The sequence below is a fragment of the Eubalaena glacialis genome, chromosome 12 (genome assembly GCF_028564815.1).
Source record: "Eubalaena glacialis isolate mEubGla1 chromosome 12, mEubGla1.1.hap2.+ XY, whole genome shotgun sequence".
In the NCBI taxonomy this organism is placed as follows: Eukaryota; Metazoa; Chordata; class Mammalia; order Artiodactyla; family Balaenidae; genus Eubalaena; species Eubalaena glacialis.
The window spans coordinates 77365813-77389826 of NC_083727.1; positions in this window are offsets into that span (position 1 = coordinate 77365813).

Consider the following 24014-nt stretch of genomic DNA (forward strand, 5'->3'; position numbering starts at 1 on the left):
ATTTGAAAGCAAGGCAGAATTGCAGGAAACCGATTTCAGGAGGTAGATTCGACTCGCCTTGAAAGCACATGAAAAGCGGCAAAGCGTTGACAATGATGCCCTTGGCCAAAAAGGGCGTATGCGTTTTTTCCTGAATATATTCAGGAAAAAACGCATACGCCCTTTTTGGCCAACCAAGCAAGCCGGAAAGGCAAATCGGCGCTACAAAGAAGTCTGGCTTGCCAGAGGTCAAAAGGGCCATGCTGAAAAAAGTGTAAAAACCGGAAATGCAGGACAGGCCATGGAGACATGGGAGCCTTGCTACGCTGATGGGCGGGGTGGAAATTGCCAACAGCACTCTGGAGAAGTGTACGCTGCGTCCTGAAACATGTAATAAACACAACTTAGAGAGCATAGGGCACTTCCACTCATGGGCGTAGAAATCGGGAAACATAAAAATCAACAAGACACAGGCACCCCAAAGTTTAGGGCTGCTCTGTTTCCAAGAACCTCCACTTCGGTACACCTTAAATATCCCAGGAAAGAGAAAAATGGATAAAGAAGTTGTGGTACTTATGCACAATGGAATATCACTCAGCCATGAAATCAGTGTCATAAGGCTAGTAGCAGCATGATGAGTGGATTTAGGGACAATGACTCTAAGTGAAGTAAGTCACACAGAAAAGGACACTTATCCTAAGTTATCACTTGTAGAGGGAATGTCAAAATCGCTACACCTGAACTGAATTCTAGAACAGAACAGAGTCACACATTTAGAAAACACACTATGGCTGCTTAAAGGGAAAGGTGAGGTGGGGCGATGCATAAAACAAGGGTTTGAAATTAGCTCAGATACCGTTCCACAAGCCAAATATGTAACAGACAAGACCTACTCCCTGCTCAGTGAACTGGACTCAACACCCCCTATTCACCACCCAAGAATATATCTGACTAGGAAAAGTCTTAAAACCTATGTATTGATATCTCTCTGGAAGTGAATCAAGAGGGCGTAAAGCGGCATAAACACAGCAAGGAAAAGAAGCTAAACCCCCTTATAAAAATTGACTACTTTAAAAAAAAAAACCCCATAAAACAAAGACAGTGAAAGAGAGAGAAATTCTTACAAAATCCCTTCAGGGGCTCTGATGCAACCTGGATTGACCATATCTAGACCCACAGCTGGATGAGACATAAGGCTGGACACTCTTGGGGCTGAGAGGATTGGTGAGGTTGGGTGAGCAAACGCAGACCCTTTAAAGTAATACTGCGTGGTACCCATGCCATGGGTCCCAAATCTCCAGGTTCAAGGGCATCTTCCTACATCGAAAACATGCCTGGGAAACCCAGAAGATGGTACACTGTGTGATCGGGAAAGGTTTCTAAAACGCACCTCATTTCTCCTCTCCTTGTGCTCGGGTTCGCCATTCCAGCCGCTTCACTAACAATCTCACTACGTGGAGAATCAGCACCGTTGACCTCCTGTTTCGTACAGGTCGCAATTTGTCCCGAGGATGAACGGGAAGAGGGGGAACCAATGAGAGACTAGCTCTAGGTGTTGGGACAGGCACAGGTCACTCTATTTTCCCATCAGGAAGAAGAATGAACCACAGGCTCAGCCTGCCCCCCGGAATCAGAATAGGGCCTGAAGCAATCCTGCGCTTTTGCGGCCAGCTCCCAAAAAAGCGAGTTGACAAATGGAGCTCAGGGGCACTGCAATTCACAAACCTGCAGAGTTGTAAATGATAACTCTCGTCCACAAATATATTGAGGGAAGGCAACGAAGAGGATTTGAAAGCAAGGCAGAATTGCAGGAAACCGGTTTCAGGAGGTAGATTCGACTCGCCTTGAAAGCACATGAAAAGCGGCAAAGCTTTGACAATGATGCCCTTGGCCAAAAAGGGCGTATGCGTTTTTTCCTGAATATATTCAGGAAAAAACGCATACGCCCTTTTTGGCCAACCAAGCAAGCCAGAAAGGCAAATCGGCGCTACAAAGAAGTCTCGCTTGCCAGAGGTCAAAAGGGCCATGCTGAAAAAAGTGTAAAAACCGGAAATGCAGGACAGGCCATGGAGACATGGGAGCCTTGCTACGCTGATGGGCGGGATGGAAATTGCCAACAGCCACTCTGGAGAAGTGTACGCTGCGTCCTGAAACATGTAATAAACACAGCTTAGAGAGCATAGGGCACTTCCACTCATGGGCGTAAAATCGGGAAACCTAAAAATCAACAAGACACAGGCACCCCAAAGTTTAGGGCTGCACTGTTTCCAAGAACCTCCACTTCGGTACACCTTAAATATCCCAGGAAAGAGAAAAATGGATAAAGAAGTTGTGGTACTTATGCACAATGGAATATCACTCAGCCATAAATCAGTGTCATAAGGCTAGTAGCAGCATGATGAGTGGATTTAGGGACGATGACTCTAAGTGAAGTAAGTCACACATAAAAGGACACGTATCCTAAGATATCACTTATAGAGGGAATGTCAAAATCGCTACACCTGAACTGAATTCCAAAACACAACAGAGTCACACATTTAGAAAACACACTATGGCTGCTTAACGGGAAAGGTGAGGTGGGGCGATGCATAAAACAAGGGTTTGAAATTAGCTCAGATACCGTTCCACAAGCCAAATATGTAATAGACAAGACCTACTCCCTGCTCAGTGAACTGGACTCAACACCCCCTATTCACCGCCTAAGAATATATCTGACTAGGAAGAGTCTTAAAACCTATGTATTGATATCTCTCTGGAAGTGAATCAAGAGGGTGTAAAGCGGCATAAACACAGCAGGGAAAAGCAGCTAAATCCCGTTATAAAAATAAGCTACTTAAAAAAAAAAAACCCATAAAACAAAGACAGTGAAAGAGAGAGAAATTCTTACAAAATCCCTTCAGGGGCTCTGATGCAACCTGGATTGACCATATCTAGACCCACAGCTGGATGAGACATAAGGCTGGACACTCTTGGGGCTGAGAGGATTGGTGAGGTTGGGTGAGCAAACGCAGACCCTTTAAAGTAATACTGCGTGGTACCCATGCCATGGGTCCCAAATCTCCAGGTTCAAGGGCATCTTCCTACATCGAAAACATGCCTGGGAAACCCAGAAGATGGTACACCGTGTGATCGGGAAAGGTTTCTAAAACGCACCTCATTTCTCCTCTCCTTGTGCTCGGGTTCGCCATTCCAGCTACTTCACTAACAATCTCCCTACGTGGAGAATCAGCACCGTTGACCTCCTGTTTCGTACAGGTCGCAATTTGTCCTGAGGATGAACGGGAAGAGGGGGAACCAATGAGAGACTAGCTTTAGGTGTTGGGACAGGCACAGGTCACTCTATTTTCCCATCAGGAAGAAGAATGAACCACAGGCTCAGCCTGCCCCCCGGAACCAGAATAGGGCCTGAAGCAATCCTGCGCTTTTGCGGCCAGCTCCCAAAAAAGCGAGTTGACAAATGGAGCTCAGGGGCACTGCAATTCACAAACCTGCAGAGTTGTAAATGATAACTCTCGTCCACAAATATATTGAGGGAAGGCAACAAAGAGGATTTGAAAGCAAGGCAGAATTGCAGGAAACCGGTTTCAGGAGGTAGATTCGACTCGCCTTGAAAGCACATGAAAAGCGGCAAAGCGTTGACAATGATACCCTTGGCCAAAAAGGGCGTATGCGTTTTTTCCTGAATATATTCAGGAAAAAACGCATACGCCCTTTTTGGCCAACCAAGCAAGCCGGAAAGGCAAATCGGCGCTACAAAGAAGTCTCGCTTGCCAGCGGTCAAAAGGGCCATGCTGAAAAAAGTGTAAAAACCAGAAATGCAGGACAGGCCATGGAGACATGGGAGCCTTGCTACGCTGATGGGCGGGGTGGAAATTGCCAACAGCCACTCTGGAGAAGTGTACGCTGCGTCCTGAAACGTATAATAAACACAGCTTAGAGAGCATAGGGCACTTCCACTCACGCGCGTAGAAATCGGGAAACATAAAAATCAACAAGACACAGGCACCCCAAAATTTAGGGCTGCTCTGTTTCCAAGAACCTCCACTTCGGTACACCTTAAATATCCCAGGAAAGAGAAAAATGGATAAAGAAGTTGTGGTACTTATGCACAATGGAATATCACTCAGCCATGAAATCAGTGTCATAAGGCTAGTAGCAGCATGATGAGTGGATTTAGGGACGATGACTCTAAGTGAAGTAAGTCACACAGAAAAGGACACTTATCCTAAGATATGACTTATAGAGGGAATGTCAAAATCGCTACACCTGAACTGAATTACAAAACAGAACAGAGTCACACATTTAGAAAACACACTATGGCTGCTTAAAGGGAAAGGTGAGGTGGGGCGATGCATAAACAAGGGTTTGAAATTAGCTCAGATACCGTTCCACAAGCCAAATATGTAACAGACAAGACCTACTCCCTGCTCAGTGAACTGGACTCAACACCCCCTATTCACCACCCAAGAATATATCTGACTAGGAAGAGTCTTAAAACCTATGTATTGATATCTCTCTGGAAGTGAATCAAGAGGGTGTAAAGCGGCATAAACACAGCAGGGAAAAGCAGCTAAACCCCATTATAAAAATAGACTACTTAAAAAAAAAACCCATAAAACAAAACAGTGAAAGAGAGAGTAATTCTTACAAAATCCCTTCAGGGGCTCTGATGCAACCTGGATTGACCATATCTAGACCCACAGCTGGATGAGACATAAGGCTGGACACTCTTGGGGCTGAGAGGATTGGTGAGGTTGGGTGAGCAAACGCAGACCCTTCAAAGTAATACTGCGTGGTACCCATCCCATGGGTCCCAAATCTCCAGGATCAAGGGCATCTTCCTACATCGAAAACATGCCTGGGAAACCCAGAAGATGGTACACCGTGTGATCGGGAAAGGTTTCTAAAACGCACCTCATTTCTCCTCTCCTTGTGCTCAGGTTCGCCATTCCAGCCGCTTCACTAACAATCTCCCTACGTGGAGAATCAGCACCGTTGACCTCCTGTTTCGTACAGGTCGCAATTTGTCCCGAGGATGAACGGGAAGAGGGGGAACCAATGAGAGACTAGCTCTAGGTGTTGGGACAGGCACAGGTCACTCTATTTTCCCATCAGGAAGAAGAATGAACCACAGGCTCAGCCTGCCCCCCGGAACCAGAATAGGGCCTGAAGCAATCCTGCGCTTTTGCGGCCAGCTCCCAAAAAAGCGAGTTGACAAATGGAGCTCAGGGGCACTGCAATTCACAAACCTGCAGAGTTGTAAATGATAACTCTCGTCCACAAATATATTGAGGGAAGGCAACGAAGAGGATTTGAAAGCAAGGCAGAATTGCAGGAAACCGGTTTCAGGAGGTAGATTCGACTCGCCTTGAAAGCACATGAAAAGCGGCAAAGCGTTGACAATGATGCCCTTGGCTAAAAAGGGCGTATGCGTTTTTTCCTGAATATATTCAGGAAAAAACGCATACGCGCTTTTTGGCCAACCAAGCAAGCCGGAAAGGCAAATCGGCGCTACAAAGAAGTCTCGCTTGCCAGAGGTCAAAAGGGCCATGCTGAAAAAAGTGTAAAAACCGGAAATGCAGGACAGGCCATGGAGACATGGGAGCCTTGCTACGCTGATGGGCGGGGTGGAAATTGCCAACAGCCACTCTGGAGAAGTGTACGCTGCGTCCTGAAACAGGTAATAAACACAGCTTAGAGAGCATAGGGCACTTCCACTCATGGGCGTAGAAATCGGGAAACCTAAAATTCAAGAAGACACAGGCACCCCAAAGTTTAGGGCTGCTCTGTTTCCAAGAACCTCCACTTCGGTACACCTTAAATATCCCAGGAAAGAGAAAAATGGATAAAGAAGTTGTGGTACTTATGCACAATGGAATATCAATCAGCCATGAAATAAGGCTAGTAGCAGCATGATGAGTGGATTTAGGGACAATGACTCTAAGTGAAGTAAGTCACACAGAAAAGGAAACTTATCCTAAGTTATCACTTGTAGAGGGAATGTCAAAATCGCTACACCTGAACTGAATTCCAAAACAGAACAGAGTCACACATTTAGAAAACACACTATGGCTGCTTAACGGGAAAGCTGAGGTGGGGCGATGCATAAAACAAGGGTTTGAAATTAGCTCAGATACCGTTCCACAAGCCAAATATGTAATAGACAAGACCTACTCCCTGCTCAGTGAACTGGACTCAACACCCCCTATTCACCGCCCAAGAATATATCTGACTAAGAAGAGTCTTAAAACCTATGTATTGATATCTCTCTGGAAGTGAATCAAGAGGGTGTAAAGCGGCATAAACACAGCAGGGAAAAGCAGCTAAACCCCATTATAAAAATAGACTACTTAAAAAAAAAAACCCCATAAAACAAAGACAGTGAAAGAGAGAGAAATTCTTACAAAATCCGTTCAGGGGCTCTGATGCAACCTGGATTGACCGTATCTAGACCCACAGCTAGATGAGACATAAGGCTGGACACTCTTGGGGCTGAGAGGATTAGTGAGGTTGGGTGAGCAAACACAGATACTTTAAAGTAATACAGCAGGGTACCCACCCCATGGGTCTCAAATCTCCAGGTACAAGGGCATCTTCCTACATCAAAACATGCATGGGAAACCCAGAGGATGGTATGCCGTGAGATCGGGAAAGGTTTCTAAAACGCACCTCATTTCTCCTCTCCTTGTGCTCGGGTTCGCCATTCCAGCCGCTTGACTAACCATCTCCCTACTTGGAGAATCAGCACCTTTTACCTCCTGTTTCGTACAGGTTGCAATTTGTCCTGAGGATGAACGGGAAGACGGGGAACCAACGAGAGACTAGCCCTAGGTGTTGGGACAGGCACAGGTCACTCCATTTTCCCATCAGGAAGAAGAATGAACCACAGGCTCAGCCTGCCCCCCAGAACCAAAATAGGGCCTGAAGCAATCCTGCGCTTTTGCGGCCAGCTCCCAAAAAAGCGAGTAGACAAATGGAGCTCAGGGGCACTGCAATTCACAAACGTGCAGAGTTATAAATGATAACTCTCGTCCATAAATATATTGAGGGAAGGCAACAAAGAGGATTTGAAAGCAAGGCAGATTTGCAGGAAACAGATTTCAGGAGGTACATTCGACTCGCCTTTAAAGCACATGAAAAGCGGCAAAACGTTGACAATGATGCCCTTGGCCAAAAAGGGCGTATGCGTTTTTTCCTGAATATATTCAGGAAAAAAGGCATACGCCCTTTTTGGCCAACCAAGCAAGCCGGAAGGGCAAATCAGCGCTACAAAGAAGTCTCGCTTGCCCTCGGTCAAAAGGGCCATGCTGAAAAAAGTGTAAAAACCAGAAAAGCAGGACAGGCCATGGAGACATGGGAGCCTTGCTACGCTGATGTGCGGGATGTAAATTGCCAACAGGCACTCTGGAGAAGTGTACGGTGTGTCCTGAAGCAAGTAACAAACACAGCTTAGAGAGCATAGGGCACTTCCACTCATGGGCGTATAAATTGGGAAAAGTAAAAATCAACAAGACACAGGCACCCCAAACTTTACGGCTGCTCTGTTTCCAAGAACCGCCACTTCGGTACACCTTCAATATCCCAGGAAAGAGAAAAATAGATAAAGAAATGGTGGTATTTGGCACAACGGAATATCACTCAGCCATGAAATCAGTGTCATAAGGCTAGTTAGCAGCATGATGAGTGGATTTAGGTACGATGATTCTAAGTGAAATAAGTCACACAGAAAAAGACCCTTATCCTAAGATATTGCTTATAGAGGGAATGTCAAAATCGCTACACTTGAACTGAATTACAAAACAGAACAGAGTCACACCTTTAGAAGACACACTATGGCTGCTTAACGGGAAAGGTGAGGTGGGGTGATGCATAAAACAAGGGTTTGAAATTAGCTCAGAGACCGTTCCATAAGCCAAATATGTAATAGACAAGGCCTACTCCCTGCTCAGTGAACTGGACTCAACACCCCCTAGTCACCGCACAAGAATATATCTGACTAGTAAGAATCTGAAAACCTATGTATCGATATCTCTCTGCAAGTGAATCAAGAGTGTGTAAAGCGGCATAAACACAGCAGGGAAAAGCAGTCAAGCCCCATGCTAAACAGAAATTACTTTAAAAAACCCACAAATCAAAGATAGTGAAAGAGAGAGAAATTCTTACAAAATCCGTTCAGGGTCTCTGATGCAACCTGGATTGACCGTATCTAGACCCACAGCTAGATGAGACATAAGGCTGGACACTCTTGGGGCTGAGAGGATTAGTGAGGTTGGGTGAGCAAACACAGATACTTTAAAGTAATACAGCAGGGTACCCACCCCATGGGTCTCAAATCTCCAGGTACAAGGGCATCTTCCTACATCAAAACATGCATGGGAAACCCAGAGGATGGTATGCCGTGAGATCGGGAAAGGTTTCTAAAACGCACCTCATTTCTCCTCTCCTTGTGCTCGGGTTCGCCATTCCAGCCGCTTGACTAACCATCTCCCTACTTGGAGAATCAGCACCTTTTACCTCCTGTTTCGTACAGGTTGCAATTTGTCCTGAGGATGAACGGGAAGACGGGGAACCAACGAGAGACTAGCCCTAGGTGTTGGGACAGGCACAGGTCACTCCATTTTCCCATCAGGAAGAAGAATGAACCACAGGCTCAGCCTGCCCCCCAGAACCAAAATAGGGCCTGAAGCAATCCTGCGCTTTTGCGGCCAGCTCCCAAAAAAGCGAGTAGACAAATGGAGCTCAGGGGCACTGCAATTCACAAACGTGCAGAGTTATAAATGAGAACTCTCGTCCATAAATATATTGAGGGAAGGCAACGAAGAGGATTTGAAAGCAAGGCAGATTTGCAGGAAACAGATTTCAGGAGGTACATTCGACTCGCCTTTAAAGCACATGAAAAGCGGCAAAACGTTGACAATGATGCCCTTGGCCAAAAAGGGCGTATGCGTTTTTTCCTGAATATATTCAGGAAAAAACGCATACGCCCTTTTTGGCCAACCAAGCAAGCCGGAAGGGCAAATCAGCGCTACAAAGAAGTCTCGCTTGCCCTCGGTCAAAAGGGACATGCTGAAAAAAGTGTAAAAACCAGAAAAGCAGGACAGGCCATGGAGACATGGGAGACTTGCTACGCTGATGGGCGGGATGTAAATTGCCAACAGGCACTCTGGAGAAGTGTACGGTGTGTCCTGAAACAAGTAATAAACACAGCTTAGAGAGCATAGGGCACTTCCACTCATGGGCATATAAATTGGGAAAACTAAAAATCAACAAGACACAGGCACCCCAAACTTTACGGCTGCTCTGTTTCCAAGAACCTCCACTTCGGTACACCTTCAATATCCCAGGAAAGAGAAAAATGGATAAAGACATGGTGGTACTTGGCACAAAGGAATATCACTCAGCCATGAAATCAGTGTCATAAGGCTAGTTAGCAGCATGATGAGTGGATTTAGCGACGATGATTCTAAGTGAAATAAGTCACATAGAAAAAGGCCCTTATCCTAAGATATTGCTTATAGAGGGAATGTCAAAATCGCTACACTTGAACTGAATTACAAAACAGAACAGAGTCACACCTTTAGAAGACACACTATGGCTGCTTAACGGGAAAGGTGAGGTGGGGTGATGCATAAAACAAGGGTTTGAAATTAGCTCAGAGACCGTTCCATAAGCCAAATATGTAATAGACAAGGCCTACTCCCTGCTCAGTGAACTGGACTCAACACCCCCTAGTCACCGCACAAGAATATATCTGACTAGTAAGAATCTGAAAACCTATGTATCGATATCTCTCTGCAAGTGAATCAAGAGGGTGTAAAGCGGCATAAACACAGCAGGGAAAAGCAGTCAAGCCCCATTCTAAACACTAATTACTTTAAAAAACCCACAAAAGAAAGACAGTGAAAGAGAGAGAAATTCTTACAAAATCCGTTCAGGGTCTCTGATGCAACCTGGATTGACCGTATCTAGACCCACAGCTAGATGAGACATAAGGCTGGACACTCTTGGGGCTGAGAGGATTAGTGAGGTTGGGTGAGCAAACACAGATACTTTAAAGTAATAACGTGGGGTACCCACCCCATGGGTCTCAAATCTCCAGATACAAGGGCATCTTCCTACATCAAAACATGCATGGGAAATCCAGAGGATGGTATGCCGTGAGATCGGGAAAGGTTTCTAAAACGGACCTCATTTCTCCTCTCCTTGTGCTCGGTTTCGCCATTCCAGCCGCTTGACTAACCATCTCCCTACTTGGAGAATCAGCACCTTTTACCTCCTGTTTCGTACAGGTTGCAATTTGTCCTGAGGATGAACGGGAAGACGGGGAACCAACGAGAGACTAGCCCTAGGTGTTGGGACAGGCACAGGTCACTCCATTTTCCCATCAGGAAGAAGAATGAACCACAGGCTCAGCCTGCCCCCCAGAACCAAAATAGGGCCTGAAGCAATCCTGCGCTTTTGCGGCCAGCTCCCAAAAAAGCGAGTAGACAAATGGAGCTCAGGGGCACTGCAATTCACAAACGTGCAGAGTTATAAATGATAACTCTCGTCCATAAATATATTGAGGGAAGGCAACGAAGAGGATTTGAAAGCAAGACAGATTTGCAGGAAACAGATTTCAGGAGGTACATTCGAATCGCCTTTAAAGCACATGAAAAGCGGCAAAACGTTGACAATGATGCCCTTGGCCAAAAAGGGCGTATGCGTTTTTTCCTGAATATATTCAGGAAAAAACGCATACGCCCTTTTTGGCCAACCAAGCAAGCCGGAAGGGCAAATCAGCGCTACAAAGAAGTCTCGCTTGCCCTCGGTCAAAAGGGCCATGCTGAAAAAAGTGTAAAAACCAGAAAAGCAGGACAGGCCATGGAGACATGGGAGCCTTGCTACGCTGATGGGCGGGATGTAAGTTGCCAACAGGCACTCTGGAGAAGTGTACGGTGTGTCCTGAAACAAGTAATAAACACAGCTGAGAGAGCATAGGGCACTTCCACTCATGGGCGTATAAATTGGGAAAACTAAAAATCAACAAGACACAGGCACCCCAAACTTGACGGCTGCTCTGTTTCCAAGAACCTCCACTTCGGTACACCTTCAATATCCCAGGAAAGAGAAAAATGGATAAAGACATGGTGGTACTTGGCACAATGGAATATCACTCAGCCATGAAATCAGTGTCATAAGGCTAGTTAGCAGCATGATGAGTGGATTTAGCGACGATGATTCTAAGTGAAATAAGTCACACAGAAAAAGACACTTATCCTAAGATATCGCTTATAGAGGGAATGTCAAAATCGCTACACTTGAATTGAATTACAAAACAGAACAGAGTCACACCTTTAGAAGACACACTATGGCTGCTTAACGGGAAAGATGAGGTGGGTTGATGCATAAAACAAGGGTTTGAAATTAGCTCAGAGACCGTTCCATAAGCCAAATATGTAATAGACAAGGCCTACTCCCTGCTCAGTGAACTGGACTCAACACCCCCTAGTCACCGCACAAGAATATATCTGACTAGTAAGAATCTGAAAACCTATGTATCGATATCTCTCTGCAAGTGAATCAAGAGGGTGTAAAGTGGCATAAACACAGCAGGGAAAAGCAGTCAAGCCCCATTCTAAACACTAATTACTTTAAAAAACCCACAAAACAAAGACAGTGAAAGAGAGAGAAATTCTTACAAAATCCGTTCAGGGTCTCTGATGCAACCTGGATTGACCGTATCTAGACCCACAGCTAGATGAGACATAAGGCTGGACACTCTTGGGGCTGAGAGGATTAGTGAGGTTGGGTGAGCAAACACAGATACTTTAAAGTAATACAGCAGGGTACCCACCCCATGGGTCTCAAATCTCCAGGTACAAGGGCATCTTCCTACATCAAAACATGCATGGGAAACCCAGAGGATGGTATGCCGTGAGATCGGGAAAGGTTTCTAAAACGCACCTCATTTCTCCTCTCCTTGTGCTCGGGTTCGCCATTCCAGCCGCTTGACTAACCATCTCCCTACTTGGAGAATCAGCACCTTTTACCTCCTGTTTCGTACAGGTTGCAATTTGTCCTGAGGATGAACGGGAAGACGGGGAACCAACGAGAGACTAGCCCTAGGTGTTGGGACAGGCACAGGTCACTCCATTTTCCCATCAGGAAGAAGAATGAACCACAGGCTCAGCCTGCCCCCCAGAACCAAAATAGGGCCTGAAGCAATCCTGCGCTTTTGCGGCCAGCTCCCAAAAAAGCGAGTAGACAAATGGAGCTCAGGGGCACTGCAATTCACAAACGTGCAGAGTTATAAATGATAACTCTCGTCCATAAATATATTGAGGGAAGGCAACGAAGAGGATTTGAAAGCAAGGCAGATTTGCAGGAAACAGATTTCAGGAGGTACATTCGACTCGCCTTTAAAGCACATGAAAAGCGGCAAAACGTTGACAATGATGCCCTTGGCCAAAAAGGGCGTATGCGTTTTTTCCTGAATATATTCAGGAAAAAACGCATACGCCCTTTTTGGCCAACCAAGCAAGCCGGAAGGGCAAATCAGCGCTACAAAGAAGTCTCGCTTGCCCTCGGTCAAAAGGGCCATGCTGAAAAAAGTGTAAAAACCAGAAAAGCAGGACAGGCCATGGAGACATGGGAGCCTTGCTACGCTGATGGGCGGGATGGAAATTGCCAACAGGCACTCTGGAGAAGTGTACGGTGTGTCCTGAAGCAAGTAACAAACACAGCTTAGAGAGCATAGGGCACTTCCACTCATGGGCGTATAAATTGGGAAAACTAAAAATCAACAAGACACAGGCACCCCAAACTTTACGGCTGCTCTGTTTCCAAGAACCTCCACTTCGGTACACCTTCAATATCCCAGGAAAGAGAAAAATAGATAAAGAAATGGTGGTACTTGGCACAATGGAATATCACTCAGCCATGAAATCAGTGTCATAAGGCTAGTTAGCAGCATGATGAGTGGATTTAGCGACGATGATTCTAAGTGAAATAAGTCACACAGAAAAAGACACTTATCCTAGGATATTGCTTATAGAGGGAATGTCAAAATCGCTACACTTGAACTGAATTACAAAACAGAACAGAGTCACACCTTTAGAAGACACACTATGGCTGCTTAACGGGAAAGGTGAGGTGGGGTGATGCATAAAACAAGGGTTTGAAATTAGCTCAGAGACCGTTCCATAAGCCAAATATGTAATAGACAAGGCCTACTCCCTGCTCAGTGAACTGGACTCAACACCCCCTAGTCACCGCACAAGAATATATCTGACTAGTAAGAATCTGAAAACCTATGTATCGATATCTCTCTGCAAGTGAATCAAGAGGGTGTAAAGCGGCATAAACACAGCAGGGAAAAGCAGCCAAGACCCATTCTAAACAGAAATTACTTTTAGAAACCCACAAATCAAAGATAGTGAAAGAGAGAGAAATTCTTACAAAATCCGTTCAGGGTCTCTGATGCAACCTGGATTGACCGTATCTAGACCCACAGCTAGATGAGACATAAGGCTGGACACTCTTGGGGCTGAGAGGATTAGTGAGGTTGGGTGAGCAAACACAGATACTTTAAAGTAATACAGCAGGGTACCCACCCCATGGGTCTCAAATCTCCAGGTACAAGGGCATCTTCCTACATCAAAACATGCATGGGAAACCCAGAGGATGGTATGCCGTGAGATCGGGAAAGGTATCTAAAACGCACCTCATTTCTCCTCTCCTTGTGCTCGGGTTCGCCATTCCAGCCGCTTGACTAACCATCTCCCTACTTGGAGAATCAGCACCTTTTACCTCCTGTTTCGTACAGGTTGCAATTTGTCCTGAGGATGAACGGGAAGACGGGGAACCAACGAGAGACTAGCCCTAGGTGTTGGGACAGGCACAGGTCACTCCATTTTCCCATCAGGAAGAAGAATGAACCACAGGCTCAGCCTGCTCCCCAGAACCAAAATAGGGCCTGAAGCAATCCTGCGCTTTTGCGGCCAGCTCCCAAAAAAGCGAGTAGACAAATGGAGCTCAGGGGCACTGCAATTCACAAACGTGCAGAGTTATAAATGATAACTCTCGTCCATAAATATATTGAGGGAAGGTAACGAAGAGGATTTGAAAGCAAGGCAGATTTGCAGGAAACAGATTTCAGGAGGTACATTGGACTCGCCTTTAAAGCACATGAAAAGCGGCAAAACGTTGACAATGATGCCCTTGGCCAAAAAGGGCGTATGCGTTTTTTCCTGAATATATTCAGGAAAAAACGCATACGCCCTTTTTGGCCAACCAAGCAAGCCGGAAGGGCAAATCAGCGCTACAAAGAAGTCTCGCTTGCCCGCGGTCAAAAGGGCCATGCTGAAAAAAGTGTAAAAACCAGAAAAGCAGGACAGGCCATGGAGACATGGGAGCCTTGCTACGCTGATGGGCGGGATGGAAATTGCCAACAGGCACTCTGGAGAAGTGTACGGTGTGTCCTGAAGCAAGTAACAAACACAGCTTAGAGAGCATAGGGCACTTCCAATCATGGGCGTATAAATTGGGAAAAGTAAAAATCAACAAGACACAGGCACCCCAAACTTTACGGCTGCTCTGTTTCCAAGAACCGCCACTTCGGTACACCTTCAATATCCCAGGAAAGAGAAAAATAGATAAAGAAATGGTGGTATTTGGCACAACGGAATATCACTCAGCCATGAAATCAGTGTCGTAAGGCTAGTTAGCAGCATGATGAGTGGATTTAGCGACGATGATTCTAAGTGAAATAAGTCACACAGAAAAAGACCCTTTTCCTAAGATATTGCTTATAGAGGGAATGTCAAAATCGCTACACTTGAACTGAATTACAAAACAGAACAGAGTCACACGTTTAGAAGACACACTATGGCTGCTTAACGGGAAAGGTGAGGTGGGGTGATGCATAAAACAAGGGTTTGAAATTAGCTCAGAGACCGTTCCATAAGCCAAATATGTAATAGACAAGGCCTACTCCCTGCTCAGTGAACTGGACTCAACACCCCCTAGTCACCGCACAAGAATATATCTGACTAGTAAGAATCTGAAAACCTATGTATCGATATCTCTCTGCAAGTGAATCAAGAGGGTGTAAAGCGGCATAAACACAGCAGGGAAAAGCAGTCAAGCCCCATTCTAAACACTAATTACTTTAAAAAACCCACAAAAGAAAGACAGTGAAAGAGAGAGAAATTCTTACAAAATCCGTTCAGGGTCTCTGATGCAACCTGGATTGACCGTATCTAGACCCACAGCTAGATGAGACATAAGGCTGGACACTCTTGGGGCTGAGAGGATTAGTGAGGTTGGGTGAGCAAACACAGATACTTTAAAGTAATAACGTGGGGTACCCACCCCATGGGTCTCAAATCTCCAGATACAAGGGCATCTTCCTACATCAAAACATGCATGGGAAATCCAGAGGATGGTATGCCGTGAGATCGGGAAAGGTTTCTAAAACGCACCTCATTTCTCCTCTCCTTGTGCTCGGGTTCGCCATTCCATCCGCTTGACTAACCATCTCCCTACTTGGAGAATCAGCACCTTTTACCTCCTGTTTCGTACAGGTTGCAATTTGTCCTGAGGATGAACGGGAAGACGGGGAACCAACGAGAGACTAGCCCTAGGTGTTGGGACAGGCACAGGTCACTCCATTTTCCCATCAGGAAGAAGAATGAACCACAGGCTCAGCCTGCCCCCCAGAACCAAAATAGGGCCTGAAGCAATCCTGCGCTTTTTCGGCCAGCTCCCAAAAAAGCGAGTAGACAAATGGAGCTCAGGGGCACTGCAATTCACAAACGTGCAGAGTTATAAATGATAACTCTCGTCCATAAATATATTGAGGGAAGGTAACGAAGAGGATTTGAAAGCAAGGCAGATTTGCAGGAAACAGATTTCAGGAGGTACATTGGACTCGCCTTTAAAGCACATGAAAAGCGGCAAAACGTTGACAATGATGCCCTTGGCCAAAAAGGGCGTATGCGTTTTTTCCTGAATATATTCAGGAAAAAACGCATACGCCCTTTTTGGCCAACCAAGCAAGCCGGAAGGGCAAATCAGCGCTACAAAGAAGTCTCGCTTGCCCGCGGTCAAAAGGGCCATGCTGAAAAAAGTGTAAAAACCAGAAAAGCAGGACAGGCCATGGAGACATGGGAGTCTTGCTACGCTGATGGGCGGGATGGAAATTGCCAACAGGCACTCTGGAGAAGTGTACGGTGTGTCCTGAAGCAAGTAACAAACACAGCTTAGAGAGCATAGGGCACTTCCACTCATGGGCGTATAAATTGGGAAAACTAAAAATCAACAAGACACAGGCACCCCAAACTTTACGGCTGCTCTGTTTCCAAGAACCGCCACTTCGGTACACCTTCAATATCACAGGAAAGAGAAAAATAGATAAAGAAATGGTGGTATTTGGCACAACGGAATATCACTCAGCCATGAAATCAGTGTCGTAAGGCTAGTTAGCAGCATGATGAGTGGATTTAGCGACGAAGATTCTAAGTGAAATAAGTCACACAGAAAAAGACCCTTTTCCTAAGATATTGCTTATAGAGGGAATGTCAAAATCGCTACACTTGAACTGAATTACAAAACAGAACAGAGTCACACCTTTAGAAGACACACTATGGCTGCTTAACGGAAATGGTGAGGTGGGGTGATGCATAAAACAAGGGTTTGAAATTAGCTCAGAGACCGTTCCATAAGCCAAATATGTAATAGACAAGGCCTACTCCCTGCTCAGTGAACTGGACTCAACAACCCCCTAGTCACCGCACAAGAATATATCTGACTAGTAAGAATCTGAAAACCTATGTATCGATATCTCTCTGCAAGTGAATCAAGAGGGTGTAAAGCGGCATAAACACAGCAGAGAAAAGCAGCCAAGCCCCATTCTAAACAGAAATTACTTTAAAAAACCCACAAATCAAAGATAGTGAAAGAGAGAGAAATTCTTACAAAATCCGTTAGGGTCTCTGATGCAACCTGGATTGACTGTATCTAGACCCACAGCTAGATGAGACATAAGGCTGGACACTCTTGGGGCTGAGAGGATTAGTGAGGTTGGGTGAGCAAACACGGATAATTTAAAATAATACAGCAGGGTACCCACCCCATGGGTCTCAAATCTCCAGGTACAAGGGCATCTTCCTACATCAAAACATGCATGGGAAACCCAGAGGATGGTATGCCGTGAGATCGGGAAAGGTTTCTAAAACGCACCTCATTTCTCCTCTCCTTGTGCTCGGGTTCGCCATTCCAGCCGCTTGACTAACCATCTCCCTACTTGGAGAATCACCACCTTTTACCTCCTGCTTCGTACAGGTTGCAATTTGTCCTGAGGATGAACGGGAAGACGGGGAACCAACGAGAGACTAGCCCTAGGTGTTGGGACAGGCACAGGTAACTCCATTTTCCCATCAGGAAGAAGAATGAACCACAGGCTCAGCCTGCCCCCCAGAACCAAAATAGGGCCTGAAGCAATCCTGCGCTTTTGCGGCCAGCTCCCAAAAAAGCGAGTAGACAAATGGAGCTCAGGGGCACTGCAATTCACAAACGTGCAGAGTTATAAATGATAACTCTCGTCCATAAATATATTGAGGGAAGGCAACGAAGAGGATTTGAAAGCAAGGCAGATTTGCAGGAAACAGATTTCAGGAGGTACATTGGACTCGCCTTTAAAGCACATGAAAAGCGGCAAAACGTTGACAATGATGCCCTTGGCCAAAAAGGGCGTATGCGTTTTTTCCTGAATATATTCAGGAAAAAACGCATACGCCCTTTTTGGCCAACCAAGCAAGCCGGAAGGGCAAATCAGCGCTACAAAGAAGTCTCGCTTGCCCTCGGTCAAAAGGGCCATGCTGAAAAAAGTGTAAAGACCAGAAAAGCAGGACAGGCCATGGAGACATGGGAGCCTTGCTACGCTGATGGGCGGGATGGAAATTGCCAACAGGCACTCTGGAGAAGTGTACGGTGTGTCCTGAAGCAAGTAACAAACACAGCTTAGAGAGCATAGGGCACTTCCACTCATGGGCGTATAAATTGGGAAAAGTAAAAATCAACAAGACACAGGCACCCCAAACTTTACGGCTGCTCTGTTTCCAAGAACCTCCACTTCGGTACACCTTCAATATCCCAGGAAAGAGAAAAATAGATAAAGAAATGGTGGTATTTGGCACAACGGAATATCACTCAGCCATGAAATCAGTGTCATAAGGCTAGTTAGCAGCATGATGAGTGGATTTAGGTACGATGATTCTAAGTGAAATAAGTCACATAGAAAAAGACCCTTATCCTAAGATATTGCTTATAGAGGGAATGTCAAAATCGCTACACTTGAACTGAATTACAAAACAGAACAGAGTCACACGTTTAGAAGACACACTATGGCTGCTTAACGGGAAAGGTGAGGTGGGGTGATGCATAAAACAAGGGTTTGAAATTAGCTCAGAGACCGTTCCATAAGCCAAATATGTAATAGACAAGGCCTACTCCCTGCTCAGTGAACTGGACTCAACACCCCCTAGTCACCGCACAAGAATATATCTGACTAGTAAGAATCTGAAAACCTATGTATCGATATCTCTCTGCAAGTGAATCAAGAGGGTGTAAAGCGGCATAAACACAGCAGGGAAAAGCAGCCAAGCCCCATTCTAAACACAAATTACTTTAAAAAACCCACAAAACAAAGACAGTGAAAGAGAGAGAAATTCTTACAAAATCCGTTCAGGGTCTCTAATGCAAACTGGATTGACCATATCTACACCCACAGCTGGATGATACATAAGGCTGGACACTCTTGGGGCTGAGAGGATTAGTGAGGTTGGGTGAGCAAACACAGATACTTTAAAGTAATACAGCAGGGTACCCACCCCATGGGTCTCAAATCTCCAGGTACAAGGGCATCTTCCTACATCAAAACATGCATGGGAAACCCAGAGGATGGTATGCCGTGAGATCGGGAAAGGTTTCTAAAACGCACCTCATTTCTCCTCTCCTTGTGCTCGGGTTCGCCATTCCAGCCGCTTGACTAACCATCTCCCTACTTGGAGAATCAGCACCTTTTACCTCCTGTTTCGTACAGGTTGCAATTTGTCCTGAGGATGAACGGGAAGATGGGGAACCAACGAGAGACTAGCCCTAGGTGTTGGGACAGGCAAAGGTCACTCCATTTTCCCATCAGGAAGAAGAATGAACCACAGGCTCAGCCTGCCCCCCAGAACCAAAATAGGGCCTGAAGCAATCCTGCGCTTTTGCGGCCAGCTCCCAAAAAAGCGAGTAGACAAATGGAGCTCAGGGGCACTGCAATTCACAAACGTGCAGAGTTATAAATGATAACTCTCGTCCATAAATATATTGAGGGAAGGCAACGAAGAGGATTTGAAAGCAAGGCAGATTTGCAGGAAACAGATTTCAGGAGGTACATTCGACTCGCCTTTAAAGCACATGAAAAGCGGCAAAACGTTGACAATGATGCCCTTGGCCAAAAAGGGCGTATGCGTTTTTTCCTGAATATATTCAGGAAAAAACGCATACGCCCTTTTTGGCCAACCAAGCAAGCCGGAAGGGCAAATCAGCGCTACAAAGAAGTCTCGCTTGCCCTCGGTCAAAAGGGCCATGCTGAAAAAAGTGTAAAAACCAGAAAAGCAGGACAGGCCATGGAGACATGGGAGCCTTGCTACGCTGATGGGCGGGATGGAAATTGCCAACAGGCACTCTGGAGAAGTGTACGGTGTGTCCTGAAGCAAGTAATAAACACAGCTCAGAGAGCATAGGGCACTTCCACTCATGGACGTATAAATTGGGAAAACTAAAAATCAACAAGACACAGGCACCCCAAACTTTACGGCTGCTCTGTTTCCAAGAACCGCCACTTCGGTACACCTTCAGTATCCCAGGAAAGAGAAAAATGGATAAAGAAATGGTGGTACTTGGCACAATGGAATATCACTCAGCCATGAAATCAGTGTCATAAGGCTAGTTAGCAGCATGATGAGTGGATTTAGCGACGATGATTCTAAGTGAAATAAGTCACACAGAAAAAGACACTTATCCTAAGATATCGCTTATAGAGGGAATGTCAAAATCGCTACACTTGAATTGACTTACAAAACAGAACAGAGTCACACCTTTAGAAGACACACTATGGCTGCTTAACGGGAAAGGTGAGGTGGGGTGATGCATAAAACAAGGGTTTGAAATTAGCTCAGAGACCGTTCCATAAGCCAAATATGTAATAGACAAGGCCTACTCCCTGCTCAGTGAACTGGACTCAACACCCCCTAGTCACCGCACAAGAATATATCTGACTAGTAAGAATCTGAAAACCTATGTATCGATATCTCTCTGCAAGTGAATCAAGAGGGTGTAAAGCGGCATAAACACAGCAGGGAAAAGCAGTCAAGCCCCATTCTAAACACAAATTACTTTAAAAAACCCACAAAACAAAGACAGTGAAAGAGAGAGAAATTCTTACAAAATCCGTTCAGGGTCTCTGATGCAACCTGGATTGACCGTATCTAGACCCACAGCTAGATGAGACATAAGGCTGGACAGTCTTGGGGCTGAGAGGATTAGTGAGGTTGGGTGAGCAAACGCAGATACTTTAAAGTAATACCGCGGGGTACCCACCCCATGGGTCTCAAATCTCCAGGTACAAGGACATCTTCCTACATCAAAACATGCATGGGAAACCCAGAAGATGGTATGCTGTGAGATCGGGAAAAGTTTCTAAAAGGCACCTCATTTCTCCTCTCCTTGTGCTCGGGTTCGCCATTCCAGCCGCTTGACTAACCATCTCCCTACTTGGAGAATCAGCACCTTTAACCTCCTGTTTCGTACAGGTTGCAATTTGTCCTGAGGATGAACGGGAAGACGGGGAACCAACGAGAGACTAGCCCTAGGTGTTGGGACAGGCACAGGTCACTCCATTTTCCCATCAGGAAGAAGAATGAACCACAGGCTCAGCCTGCCCCCCAGAACCAAAATAGGGCCTGAAGCAATCCTGCGCTTTTGCGGCCAGCTCCCAAAAAAGCGAGTAGACAAATGGAGCTCAGGGGCACTGCAATTCACAAACGTGCAGAGTTATAAATGATAACACTCGTCCACAAATATATTGAGGGAAAACAAAAAGAGGATTTGAAAGCAAGGCAGATTTGCAGGAAACAGATTTCAGGAGGTAGATTCGACTCGCCTTTAAAGCACATGAAAAGCGGCAAAACGTTGACAATGATGCCCTTTTTGGCCAACCAAGCAAGCCGGAAGGGCAAATCAGCGCTACAAAGAAGTCTCGCTTGCCCTCGGTCAAAAGGGCCATGCTGAAAAAAGTGTAAAAACCAGAAAAGCAGGACAGGCCATGGAGACATGGGAGCCTTGCTACGCTGATGGGCGGGATGGAAATTGCCAACAGGCACTCTGGAGAAGTGTACGGTGTGTCCTGAAGCAAGTAATAAACACAGCTCAGAGAGCATAGGGCACTTCCACTCATGGGCGTATAAATTGGGAAAACTAAAAATCAACAAGACACAGGCACCCCAAACTTTACGGCTGCTCTGTTTCCAAGAACCGCCACTTCGGTACACCTTCAGTATCCCAGGAAAGAGAAAAATGGATAAAGAAATGGTGGTACTTGGCACAATGGAATATCACTCAGCCATGAAATCAGTGTCATAAGGCTAGTTAGCAGCATGATGAGTGGATTTAGCGACGATGATTCTAAGTGAAATAAGTCACACAGAAAAAGACACTTATCCTAAGATATCGCTTATAGAGGGAATGTCAAAATCGCTACACTTGAATTGACTTACAAAACAGAACAGAGTCACACCTTTAGAAGACACACTATGGCTGCTTAACGGGAAAGGTGAGGTGGGGTGATGCATAAAACAAGGGTTTGAAATTAGCTCAGAGACCGTTCCATAAGCCAAATATGTAATAGACAAGGCCTACTCCCTGCTCAGTGAACTGGACTCAACACCCCCTAGTCACCGCACAAGAATATATCTGACTAGTAAGAATCTGAAAACCTATGTATCGATATCTCTCTGCAAGTGAATCAAGAGGGTGTAAAGCGGCATAAACACAGCAGGGAAAAGCAGCCAAGCCTCATTCTAAACACAAATTACTTTAAAAAACCCACAAAACAAAGACACTGAAAGAGAGAGAAATTCTTACAAAATCCGGTCAGGGTCTCTGATGCAACCTGGATTGACCATATCTAGACCCACAGCTAGATGAGACATAAGGCTGGACACTCTTGGGGCTGAGAGGATTAGTGAGGTTGGGTGAGCAAACGCAGATACTTTAAAGTAATACCGCGGGGTACCCACCCCATGGGTCTCAAATCTCCAGGTACAAGGGCATTTTCCTACATCAAAACATGCATGGGAAACCCAGAGGATGGTATGCCGTGAGATCGGGAAAGGTTTCTAAAACGCACCTCATTTCTCCTCTCCTTGTGCTCGGGTTCGCCATTCCAGCCGCTTGACTAACCATCTCCCTACTTGGAGAATCAGCACCTTTTACCTCCTGTTTCGTACAGGTTGCAATTTGTCCTGAGGATGAACGGGAAGACGGGGAACCAACGAGAGACTAGCCCTAGGTGTTGGGACAGGCACAGGTCACTCCATTTTCCCATCAGGAAGAAGAATGAACCACAGGCTCAGCCTGCCCCCCAGAACCAAAATAGGGCCTGAAGCAATCCTGCGCTTTTGCGGCCAGCTCCCAAAAAAGCGAGTAGACAAATGGAGCTCAGGGGCACTGCAATTCACAAACGTGCAGAGTTATAAATGATAACTCTCGTCCACAAATATATTGAGGGAAGGCAACGAAGAGGAATTTAAAGCAAGGCAGATTTGCAGGAAACAGATTTCAGGAGGTAGATTCCACTCGCCTTTAAAGCGCATGAAAAGCGGCAAAACGTTGACAATGATGCCCTTGGCCAAAAAGGGCGTATGCGTTTTTTCCTGAATATATTCAGGAAAAAACGCATACGCCCTTTTTGGCCAACCAAGCAAGCCGGAAGGGCAAATCAGCGCTACAAAGAAGTCTCGCTTGCCCTCGGTCAAAAGGGCCATGCTGAAAAAAGTGTAAAGACCAGAAAAGCAGGACAGGCCATGGAGACATGGGAGCCTTGCTACGCTGATGGGCGGGATGGAAATTGCCAACAGGCACTCTGGAGAAGTGTACGGTGTGTCCTGAAGCAAGTAACAAACACAGCTTAGAGAGCATAGGGCACTTCCACTCATGGGCGTATAAATTGGGAAAAGTAAAAATCAACAAGACACAGGCACCCCAAACTTTACGGCTGCTCTGTTTCCAAGAACCTCCACTTCGGTACACCTTCAATATCCCAGGAAAGAGAAAAATAGATAAAGAAATGGTGGTATTTGGCACAACGGAATATCACTCAGCCATGAAATCAGTGTCATAAGGCTAGTTAGCAGCATGATGAGTGGATTTAGGTACGATGATTCTAAGTGAAATAAGTCACATAGAAAAAGACCCTTATCCTAAGATATTGCTTATAGAAGGAATGTCAAAATCGCTACACTTGAACTGAATTACAAAACAGAACAGAGTCACACCTTTAGAAGACACACTATGGCTGCTTAACGGGAAAGGTGAGGTGGGGTGATGCATAAAACAAGGGTTTGAAATTAGCTCAGAGACCGTTCCATAAGCCAAATATGTAATAGACAAGGCCTACTCCCTGCTCAGTGAACTGGACTCAACACCCCCTAGTCACCGCACAAGAATATATCTGACTAGTAAGAATCTGAAAACCTATGTATCGATATCTCTCTGCAAGTGAATCAAGAGGGTGTAAAGCGGCATAAACACAGCAGGGAAAAGCAGTCAAGCCCCATTCTAAACACTAATTACTTTAAAAAACCCACAAAAGAAAGACAGTGAAAGAGAGAGAAATTCTTACAAAATCCGTTCAGGGTCTCTGATGCAACCTGGATTGACCGTATCTAGACCCACAGCTAGATGAGACATAAGGCTGGACACTCTTGGGGCTGAGAGGATTAGTG